Genomic DNA, 11848 nt, shown 5'->3' on the forward strand with positions numbered 1-11848 from the left:
TCTTGCAGTCTTTTCTTCATGTTTTAAAATAGAGCAAGAGTTCTGCCATTCATTAAGATAAAGGGAGCAAAGATGCTATGCTAATTTAGAAATGCTAGGACCAGCACACCCGCTGCTTAAAGAATTCGGATGTTCTTCTGCTATACTCATTGCACCATTTACTTCATGTTATTGCAGGAAGAATCATAATAATTGTGATGAAGCTGGTGACGACATTATCGGTTTCAGTCAGGGTCTTCCAATGCCAGGCTTCTATGGAGGGTGGAACCCAGGGTTGCAACCATCTGCTCAGCAGTACCCATTTTTCCAAGGAGGGTGGACCGCAGCTCTGAACCAAGGGTTCATGCCACTCCCAACTCCAGCATCATCTCATGCACCCCATGCTCAAAATCAGCTTGTCGCTGCAACGGTCGAGAGTGTTGAACAAGCAGTAATGAAAGAGAGTCAGGGTGATGGGGAAGGAGCATCGGTGGCAGTTGGTCGACGACTCAAGGTCGTACCTAGTCGCAGCAAGTTATCCAACTTCTCCCCAAAAGAAGATGTGTTCCTTGTGAAGTCATGGTTGGAAATTAGCTGTGACCTAATTATAAACACAGGGCAGAAGAAGGAGGGGTTCTGGGCTAGGATTACAAGCCAGTATAATAAAAAGAGGGGTTCCTTTCCTGAGAGAAGTTTCAGATCGCTGCAGAGTCATTGGGAAACTATCAAGGCTGAAGCGAGTAAATTTACAAGGCACATGGCAAATGTTCTTCGAGACAATCCGAGTGGGATGAGTGATGCAAATAAGGTGAGGGAGACAATCTGTTATTGATATTTGGTTTCAACTACAGTTTGCTTCATAATTCTAACATTGTGTACCATTTTTGCAGACCTCTTTAGCTCTAGCTAACTTTGCAGACATCGAACCATACCTATTTTTTACATGCATTGCTGGGATTTGCTGAAGGACGAGCCTAAGTGGATGGAGCTCAACATCAGAGGGGCGTGACCTGGAGATGATGATGCAATAGCCGATCACATTCCCACAGCCACCACCAACATCGATCATGACCCTGGAGACACCGTCTTCTCAGTACTCAGGGAGCAAGAGACCTATGGGGAGGGATGCAGCTAAAAGAGAAGCTAAGAAATCAGCCTCTTCCTCCCCGTCAGATTCATCTCAGTATGTTTCAAAGTTGCAGGACCTGTAGATACAAAAGATTTCAATATGGCAAGAAGAAAATGCGAAGAAAGGCTCTCGCTATGAGCAAATGGCAGCCATCGAGTCACAGAGGTACGATGAGGTGCGCCAACACAATCAGCACATGGCAGCAATTGAGGAAGAGAAATAGTAGATCATGCGTAACAAAGCTGACATACTACAAACACACGAGGAAGAGTGCATCCTCGGGATTGATCTAGACAAGTGTGCTCCGCACCTCCGTAAGTACTATGAAAAGAAACAACAAGAGATACTGAAGAACATTGGTGCCGACGTAGACAACAGTGTAGACCCTTAAACTAGTGTTGTAATGTGTTGCATTGAGGATTGTCCTAGTTGAGGCTACCTTGCAGTGGTTGTGTTGTACTACTAATAATTGTGAACCCATGTTGTTGTGGTGTACCTAGTTGCTCTTTGCTAATTGAACTCATGTTTTAGTACCGTGTTGCATTAAGGATTGTTGTAGTTAAGGCCAGCTTGTGGCTGTGTTGTATGGACTTGTTGTCGTGATAATAAGCTCCATACATAACAGGATTACAATATTTATGACTCCAAAAGAACCATATGCAGGCAGAGCAGCCACTTGTGCTGGACCATCTTAAAACCTAGATTAGGATGAACCATGCAACATCCATTGGTGTTCGATAAGATCCATCTGCAACTAGCTATGGATGGCAGTATTCTTCAACTTATGATGTTTATTAATATACTCCACTCTCTCTTGGGTTATGGTCTGGTATGGAGTACCAGGAACCCCAACATTATCGTAGTCTGTGTTCTCCGCAAGTTTCCCTTCATCCTCAATAATCATATTATGCATAAGTATGCACGCTGTCATAATGTCCCTAATCTGTTCACGATTCCAACCAGATGCAGGGCCTCGAACAATAGCCACCTAGACTTAGGCCTGTCCTATTGGGGGGGCAGCCTGTGCGATGCCCATGGGCCCATGAGGCTGGGGGCCCATGAGGGTACACATATACATGCACAAGCTGTATCCTGTTCAGGAGTCCATGATCACGCGACTCTCCTCTGACTTATCGGCTTCCTCACGAGTCACGGCAGGCACCGCCGCCGCCAGGCAGCAAGTCGCTGGCGAAGCACGTCTGCACGGTGATCCGCATAGGGCGACGACGTATTCCAGGCAGGCAGGCAGCAGCAACCAACAAATCACGTATGAATCTCTCATCTCTGTCATCCCTAACCATGTATGACCAACGCTAGAGTATTCAAATATTCAATGTGTCAGGCACTTGACGTATAATTGTTTAATCTTTGTGATTTTTTTGGCTAGCGTATTGATATTATTTGAAATTGCATTTACTAATTGTTTCTCAAAACTAAAATTACTAAAGAACAATTCATAAGAGATGTCAATTTGATTGCAGTTCAGTACTTTAGTATACAGATCAATACCTGCTTACGGGGATATGGCTAGGCTTCAGGGATTTTATTTGTAATTCAATATTTTTTATCATGTTAGATGTTGCCAAAGAAACATAAGTCCGGTGCTCAAAAAAGAAAAGAAAGAAAACAAGAACTTCAATCCAGAGAATCACAAAAGGGTGCGTTGCATAGGTTTTTTCCAACATCAAGAAATGCCGAAGTCAGTCAAGATCAGGGGCAGGAACATGATCAACCAATAATCGCACAAGCTGATGGCAATGATGGTGGTACAGACGAGCAGATTTTAGATGCACAAGCTGATGCCAATGAAGGTGCTACAGGGGAGGAAAATTTAGATGTGCAAGCTGATGCTAATGAAGGTGCTACAGGGAAGGAAAATTTAGATGCGCAAGCTGATGCTAATGAGGACATTTTGGGATCAGGTGAAAATTTGCAGCCTTCGGATGATACAAAAAATTTATATATTGACGAACAATTAATGTTGACTATCTTTGATCCTAGGACATGGGAAAATCTTAACAATATCAAAAGAGATATCTTAATTGAGAAAGGGCCTATGAGAGAGATGGATTTACAATTTCCTAGTGATCCTAGTAATAGGCGTTTTTCATATGCTTACTACTCTAGAAAGTTAACTAATGGAGAGGTTGTTGACAGAAAGTGGCTGGTTTACTGTAAACATGTGGACAAGGTCTTTTGTTTTTGTTGCAAGCTATTCAAATCAAATCAGAACAATTCTTTGTTAGCAAATGATGGAGTGAGGGATTGGAAGCATTTGAGTGAGAAACTAAAACAACATGAGAACAGTGTGGAGCATCTGACAAATATGAATACATGGAATGATCTTCGGATTAGATTGAGCAAAAATAAAACAATTGAGGATGAAATGCAGCGGGAAATTGCAAAAGAGAAGGAGCGTTGGAGACAAGTTTTGGTAAGAATAGTTTCTACTATGAAGTTTCTTGCTAAACAAAATCTTGCCTTCCGAGGAACAAATGCAAAACTTTATCAATCAAATAATGGTAATTTTCTGGCCACAGTGGAAATGATTGCTGAATTTGATCCTGTCATGCAAGAACATATTAGGCGCATTCAAAATAATGAAATCTATCATCATTATCTTGGCCCTAGGATACAGAATGAGTTAATTGCTATGCTTGCTGATGCTGTGAAAAAACATATCTTAAAGATCATAAAAGATGCCAAGTATTTCTCTGTTATCTTGGATTGTACCCCAGATGTGAGTCATGAAGAACAAATGACACTAATTGTGCGGTGTGTTAATATGTCAAGTGCCATTCCAAGAGTAGAGGAATTTTTTCTAGAGTTCTTAAAGGTTGATGACACATCAGGATTGGGGCTTTTTAATGTACTGTTGGATGCATTGCAGCCTCTTGATTTGAACATTGATGATGTGAGAGGTCAAGGGTATGATAATGGTTCCAATATGAAGGGAAAACATCAAGGTGTGCAGGCACGTGTGCTTGAAATTAATCCAAGAGCATTGTATATGCCATGTGCATGTCATAGTCTGAACCTTGTTCTTTGTGATATGGCAAAATCCTGTAGAAAAGCTATTACTTTTTTTGGTGTCATACAACGGATATATGCATTGTTTGCACGATCTACTAAAAAGTGGAAAATTTTGACCGATCATATTGAGAGGTTCACTGTCAAACCCTTGTCTGATACTCGTTGGGAGAGTCGAATAAAGAATGTGCAACCTATCAGATATCAAGCTTCTCAAATAAGATCAGCTCTGAAGGAGGTGGAAAGAACTTGTACCGAGGACCCAAAATCGGTGAGTGAAGCTGGATCATTGGTAACCACTATTGAGAATTTTGAATTTTTAGTTGGTATGGTTATTTGGGAAGATATTTTATCTATTATCAACATGGTGAGCAAAAAGTTGCAGTCTCTAATTGTGTGCTTGGATAGTACTTTGAAACAGATAGAAGGGGTCATATCATATTTTAAGAAGTATAGAGACACAGGCTTAAGTGCAAGTATTGAGACTGCAAAATCCATTGCATCTAGTTTGGATGTGGAGCCAACATTTCCTACAAAACGTAAAGGTAAAAGGAAGAAGCAATTTGATGAACAAGATGATGAAACTGAAGAATTACAACGGTCAGCTATAGATGACTTCAATGATGACTACTTCCTAGTTATTGTTGATTATGCAATTGTTTCATTGACTAGTCGATTTGATCAGCTAAAGGAATTTGAGAAAATATTTGGTTTCTTATTCAACTCAGAAAATCTAAAGTCCTTGGATCATAGTGATCTACGAGACCGTTGCACAACTTTTGTGAATACTTTTTCTCATGACAACAAGTCTGATGTTGAGTTAGATGATTTGTTCTCTGAGTTGAAAGTGTTGCAAGTAACTTTGCCAGATCAGTTGATGTCAGCATCTGAGATTCTTCACTTTGTTAAAGTTGCAGATTGCTATCCAAATGCCTCTATTGCATATCGGATTCTGTTAACTATTCCAGTGACAGTAGCATCAGCTAAAAGAAGCTTCTCCAAATTGAAGCTACTAAAAAATTGTTTGAGGTCAACTATGCTACAAGAAAGATTAAATGGCTTGGCTATGTGCAGCATTGAGAAGGATATTTTAGATACAATTGATCTTGAAAGTGTTCTTGAAGATTTTGCATCAAGAAATGCCCGAAGACGCTTTTTAAAAAGCACTGAAACACCATAGTTTTATTTGAGGTAACCATCATAGTTATTTTGCCGTTTTTTATCTTCTTTGTTGTACTGTTACCTTTTCAAGAAGAATTAAATATATGCTACAAGTTATATACTTTAATCGTCCTATTCAAATATTACATTGCCAGGCACTTAGTGTCTTACTGGCCCAAGGGCCCATGAAATTTGTGGGACGGCCCTGCCTAGACTGAAGGACACCAAAAGTGCGCTCAATATCTTTACGAACTTTTTCCTGCTCCTTAGCAAAGTGTGCTGCCTTCATATCCAGGGGATGGGAAACAGTCTTCACAAAAGCCAGCCAATTGGGGTATATACCATCAGCAAGATAATAACCCATGTCATACGTGTGACCATTAACAGTGAATGATACCAGAGCTGCTTGACCTTTCAAATATGCGGAGAAGACGGGCGACTTTTGAAGGACATTAATATCATTGCAGTTGCCTGGCATGCCAAAATAGGCATGCCATATCCAAAGGTCATGTGAAGCTACCGCCTTAAGTATCATGGATGGATGCTTCCCATGCCCTGTGAACATGCCTTTATATGCCGAGGGGCAATTGCGCCACTCCCAATGCATACAATCAATGCTTCCCAACATTCCTAGAAATCCACGTTGCTCTCCAATTCTGAGAAGCCGTGCTACATCTTCCACGTTCGAAGCACGTAGGTAGTACTCCCCGAATACAGAAATGATAGCCCAACAAAAATGGTGGAGAGCCTTACGAGTAGTTGACTCACCAGTACAGACATACTCATCTACAACATCAGCAGGTAGACCATATGTAAGAATGCGAATAGCAGCAACTGCCTTTTGCAAACCACTAATCCCAAGACGGCCAATGGCATCCTCCTTTTGCTTGAAGTAGGAGTCTGCACCTTTAATCGCTTTGACAAGGCGCTCAAACACATGGACGCGCATTCTAAACCTGCACACAAAGATGAGGTTTGTCAATGTACTGCAAAGTAACACATGAAGCAATCCATGACTACCAGATTATAGAAACGCACCGTCGATGGAACTAGAACACCGAGTAAACAGGATTGGGACCAAAGTAGTCAGCACGGATCCTCGCATCCCCGACCGCATGATCCCTCTATCGTATCTGCTTTGGTGGACCATCGGAACGACATCTACGACGAGAGGGTCTAGCATTCCCGAGCTTGAACGACTCCAGTACCTCCAAGTCATCGTCATCAATGAAAGGATCAAGATGTCCAAGAGGGGAGGTGAATTAGGCTAATTCTGAATTCTTTGCAATAATTAAGTCCTACACTTAGCCCACTTCACCCATTGTGCCTAGAATGTGATTCTATTGATATATCGCACAAAAGTTTTGCACCCTAAGTTCCAATACTACTCTAGCATGGCAATTCTAGGAATGTAAAGACATCAAATGAATTGCTCAAATGTAAATGCTTAAAGTAAAGAGAGGGAGAGGAACACAGTGATATTTTGCCGAGGTATCGGAGAGTCGCCACTCCCCACTAGTCCTCGTTGGAGCACCCGCGCAAGGGTGTAGCTCCCCCTTGATCCACGCAAGGATCAAGTGCTCTCTACGGGCTGATTCTTCGACACTCCATCACGGTGAATCACCCACAACCACTCACAACTTGAGTTGGGTCATCCATAAGCTCCGACAGATGATCACCGAACCTCCAATCACCACCGAGCCATCTAGGTGATGGCGATCACCAAGAGTAACAAACACAAACTCTTACTTGACCATGAAGAGCCTAATAAGAAGGGTGGATACACTCTTGCTACTCTCCTTGCACTAATGAGGCCTTAATCTTGGATTCTCAAATCTCAATCACCTCACTAGGCTCTTTCTCTCCTTTGTACTCTCAAGGGTGTTTCTTAGATGAACAAATGGGCAAGAGACCTTCCTTGGATGAGTGAAGTAAGTATTTATATCCCCTCATTCAAAACATAATGTTTGGAGGCTGTCATCACTCTGCAGGGTGACCAGACGCTCCGGTCAGGGTGACCGGACACTCCGATCAATTTCCCCGCCACTGTGTTAGAAAGAGCCATTAAGTTCTGACCGGACTCTGACCTACGTCCAGTCCGGTCAAGAAAAACGCTCTCTAGAACCTTTCTGATGTTGATTGGACGCTGGCACCCAGAGTCTGGTCACTTCATAGTTCAGCTTCTGGTCAGTTATCGGATCCTGACCAGCATCCGGTCAGCACTGGCCGGATGCATCCGATCAAGAAAATCCCTCTCTAGAGTTGACCGGACTCTGGCACCCAGCATTCGATCACTTTTCACTTAGCGTCCGATCATAACCAGACGAATGATCAAATGAACTGACTGGACTCACCCTTCAGTGTTCGGTCACAACCAGACCAGCGTCTGGTCAGTCATTTGACCCTCCATTCACTTTCAACTCAAAATCCTATGTGAATGAAGTTTACTCCAATTGATCTTAGGGCTACTTCTGAGCTACCTAGTGCTAGATTTGACAAGTATGCACCACACTTAATCCACTAGACTCACCTAGGTCAAGCTACTAGTCCATACCTCCTTAATAGTATGGCCAAAGGAAAAACAAGATCATAAACTACTCTAAGTGTCTCTTCAACACCAAACGACACTTAGAACTAGTTCGTCCTTAACCTTGTCGTCCATTCTTTGAAAACCGAAATGATTTCCATTGTTAGGGGCATGACCACCATGATTGCCCAATCAATTGTCATTACCATGACCTAACTTAAATTGTCTCTGCAAAACATGCGTTAGTCATAGTAATCTCGTGTTGTTATTAATCACCGAAACCCAACTAGGGGCCTAGATACTTTCAATCTCCCCCTTTTTGGTGATTGATGACAACACAACCTTGAGTATGTAAAACAGATGAGTGAGGTTTTCAACATGCTTGGATCATATAAGCTTTTGACAATAGGAACAAAAGGGTTAGACATGCTTATATGACCCAAGCCAATATGGTGTACTCAATAGATATGAATTAAGCAAGAGTACATGAAGTAAAGCTCATTTGAATTGGAGTAAAATGCGGAAGCAAAGTAAATGAGCATAATCAAGTGACATGACATATATATAAGTATCAATGTAGAGAGCACACATGTCACAAGTCTTACCATCACAAATATGCAATGCAATGCATGAAGGTAAACATGAATGCATAATGTATCACACATAAAGAGCCAAAAGAAATGAATCATATGCTCCCCCTAGATGTAACACTCCCCCTAGATTTAACATATTCGCTCCCTCTCCCCCTTTGGCGTTAAGCACGAAAACCTAAGGGTCAGACGGTGGGATAGGAGTAGACGAGTCAGGCACTAAGGTGCGATGAGAAATCTAGAACTGAGTAGCAACATCCTCTGACCCTAAGCTCTAAGCGGTCTGACCCTCTGTCGCTGGAAGTGAAGGTGAAGCGGTTTGGGTCTGCTCAGTAACTACCATGGCCTGTGACTCTGGAAGTATCACTATAGAAAGTGGAGTCACATCTGCCGCTGTCGCTGTCGCTAAAACAACCAAAGTAACTGGCTCAGATGATGCAACAGACGACGGGATCGTCTTAGTAGTCCCGGTAATAGGAGCAATTGTGGTAGGGACAGGGACTCATAGCTCTAGCGGTGTAGGCTGCCCTATAAGCTCATTGAAAATAGCATCGAGGCTCCTAGAGACTGGGGTGTCAGTCACTAGCACTAAGGAACTCTAAGGCGGAGTGAAGCTTGTAATAATAGGAGTGAAGTGAGGACCCTAAGCTGTCACTTGTGAGGCAAACCACTAGGACACCTGCTCTGTAGGTGAAGCAAACTGAGTAGCTGGTGGTCCCTGACTCTGAAGCCCACTGGGTTGTATAGCTAGAGTCACTGAAGTGGTGGCAGGCTGGCCAATCTAAGGTGTAGACTGCGGAGGAGCGGCCCTGATAGCAGTAAAGACATGCTACATGAAGCCAAGTAGCTGCTGCTGGATCATAAGCTACTGCTGCTGCCTCTGGAACTCATCCTGTCGAGCCTGAACCTATGCAAGTGCAGCTGGTGTCTCCTGTGCCTAGCGTGCCTGGTCCTGTCTCATCCGCTCAAGTACTACAAGAAGTGTTGGATCTGTCTGCGGTGGCTATGGTGGAGCGGAGCTGGAGACACTGGCGTCTCTGTCGTGGGGTCAAGGAGCCATCTATGGAATAGGCTGATAGTCATCATCAGAGCTATCACTAGGGTCGCTCTCAATCACATCTGCCTGCTGTGCATCAAGCTCCTCCTCCTCCTCTGTAGCAGTAATGCCCCTGATGATCTCATCCTGCTAGGCTGTTGTCTCTGGTACCTCTAGGCGATGGCTCAGCTGGCGAGGTGCCCTCGCACTACTGTGGTAGAGCATTTGGGTCATGTTATATGGTGGAAACTCGGTAGTGGCACCTGTATACTCTGCCATCATCTTAGGAGACTTCTGCGTAACTGCCTTGTGAATCAAGAAAGTGATCTAGTGAGCATACGACAGCTGACGGAGACCTCTGAAGCCCTATGCTAGTGTATCCTCCATCTCTGAAAGTATAACATCCCATATATCAAAGACTGACTGAGATACCAAGTGACAGTGTTTTCCTAAACGCTAAACGGTAAATAGTCGGTCACCTACCGTTTAGCCATTATTCGGGCAAAACATCCCATTAAACGGGCTAAACGGCCAATTAAACAGGGTAAACGGGTGATTAAACGGAAATGGCGCACCACCGTGTAGCGTTTACATGGTGTTTAAACGGGCTAAATGACCGTTTAGGCGAATAGTGCCAAGTGATATACTAGCCACAACTGAATGCGAGTCAAGCCCTCATGGTAACCCATCCTCAGAAGCAGAGTCCTCCTCATAATAGCATCAACAAGCCAAGCTATGAGAGTAAGGTCACGTGGTGTCCTGCTTGACCCCTTGCCAAAAGGCTCTGTGAAGCAAGGTCTAACAATATCTGTAGGAGGCACAAGTCCACCGTGAGGGCATCTCGGAGGCTCTGTCTGTCCATAGCATACCTCGTGAATGTGAACAAGGGACTATGGAATTATGAGAATCTCTCTGACCCTTGAGCTCTAGAGCCTATAGTCACGGCCTCTGAATGCAAAGTGAATGAATCTATGCCTCGGGTTTATCCAAAGAGAAGAGTAGAACTCACGGACCCATGATGGAACAAAGCGGCCAGTTCATCCAAGAAGATCCATCAACCCTGGAACATATGAGAGGTGAGGACGAATCTACTCGCCTGCATCTGCAACAAGTAACTCTATGGAGCAAACTCTCTGAGATCTAAAGGCAACTCCACTATTAAGATATGCATTATAAAAAATCCTCCTGTAGCACTGTATAGAAGTGCTCTGAAGCACGCTCATCCCTCCTCGGCGAAAACTAGTCCTCAAACTGCACAAAGCGGAGCTGCTGCACCTATCTGGCTGTCGCTACCCTCAGGTCAAGGTCAACCACTGGAGGTGGACCCTATGGTCTGGGAGGTGGATGAGAGCCCCTCCTCTATGTCTCAGGCCTCGGTGACACCTAGGTACGTGTATGACCAGAGAGTCAAAGATGTGGCTGTGCTGCCTGCTCTGTCTCCTCAGTCTGCTCTGCCTACTGAGTACCCTCTGTCTGCTCTATTGACTATGTCTGCTACTCTATCTTCCCCTAAGGCTAACTCTCCTCTAAAGAGACACACCGTCCTCCTAGCATGACAGTCCTAGGTGGACTACCATGAAGAGTCTCAGTCCTCTTGATGGTGGCCCTCTGTGCTGGTGACAACTAATTAGCAATGTGAATGCCACCCCTAGATCCACCTCTCTCTACTCGCTCTACGGCAGCTGCCACTCCTGCTGCTCTCTCTATCTCAACATCTGCAAACTTACGCTTCTTTGTTGTAATCTTCTTCGCCTTTCCTTTTTCCTGGGCAGTTAGGCGAGGCGGAGGCCTCAGATCCTCATCACCGGGACCACCTCTGACATTCTTGCAACGTGCCATTGCTGTAGCTAAAGAGAAATACTGCCACTGACAATGCCAACTGACACTCGTGAGGCTTGGCCTCAAACCATACTCGCAGACTTGGCCCTAAGTTTACTAACAACTACAAAGATAACCATAAGAGCACTGACTCGCTGCATGATAGAATAGATAGGATATATAAATAATCACAATATTCATCTAGAGGTGCGAAACCCTAAGAAGCAAGCAATAGATAAGAAATTTTGAAAGCGATGGCTTGCTACCTAACGAACCGGCGACGGACAAGCAAAGGAGAGGATCATGGGGCACCACCGGGTCAGCAAGGGCTAGGGTTAGGGTTCCGGCATCGTGAGTCGGTACGGCAGCCGAGGAGGCGCGGCGTCGCAATGCTGGCATGGCTAGGGCACGATGAGGCAGACTAGTGCACTGGTGAGGCCGTGGAGGTGCTGGCGCGGTGATGGAGGCGCAAGCGGTGGCGCTGCAGTGAAGGCATAGGCATGGCACGGTAGACATGGGTGTGGTGGCGCTGCTGTGATGCGGGCGCGGTGGCACGACTGTGGAGCGGGCGTGGCAGC

The 11848-nt window shown here is 44.4% G+C and overlaps 1 pseudogene; it reads right to left on the reverse strand.

Moving 5' to 3' along the window:
* Positions 1-1122: 1122 nt before the first annotated feature.
* On the reverse strand, positions 1123-6248 carry LOC136465731 (uncharacterized; annotated as a pseudogene).
* Between the last annotated feature and the right edge of the window lie 5600 nt (positions 6249-11848).

This window comes from Miscanthus floridulus, chromosome 7, assembly GCF_019320115.1.
Source record: "Miscanthus floridulus cultivar M001 chromosome 7, ASM1932011v1, whole genome shotgun sequence".
Taxonomy (NCBI): Eukaryota; Viridiplantae; Streptophyta; class Magnoliopsida; order Poales; family Poaceae; genus Miscanthus; species Miscanthus floridulus.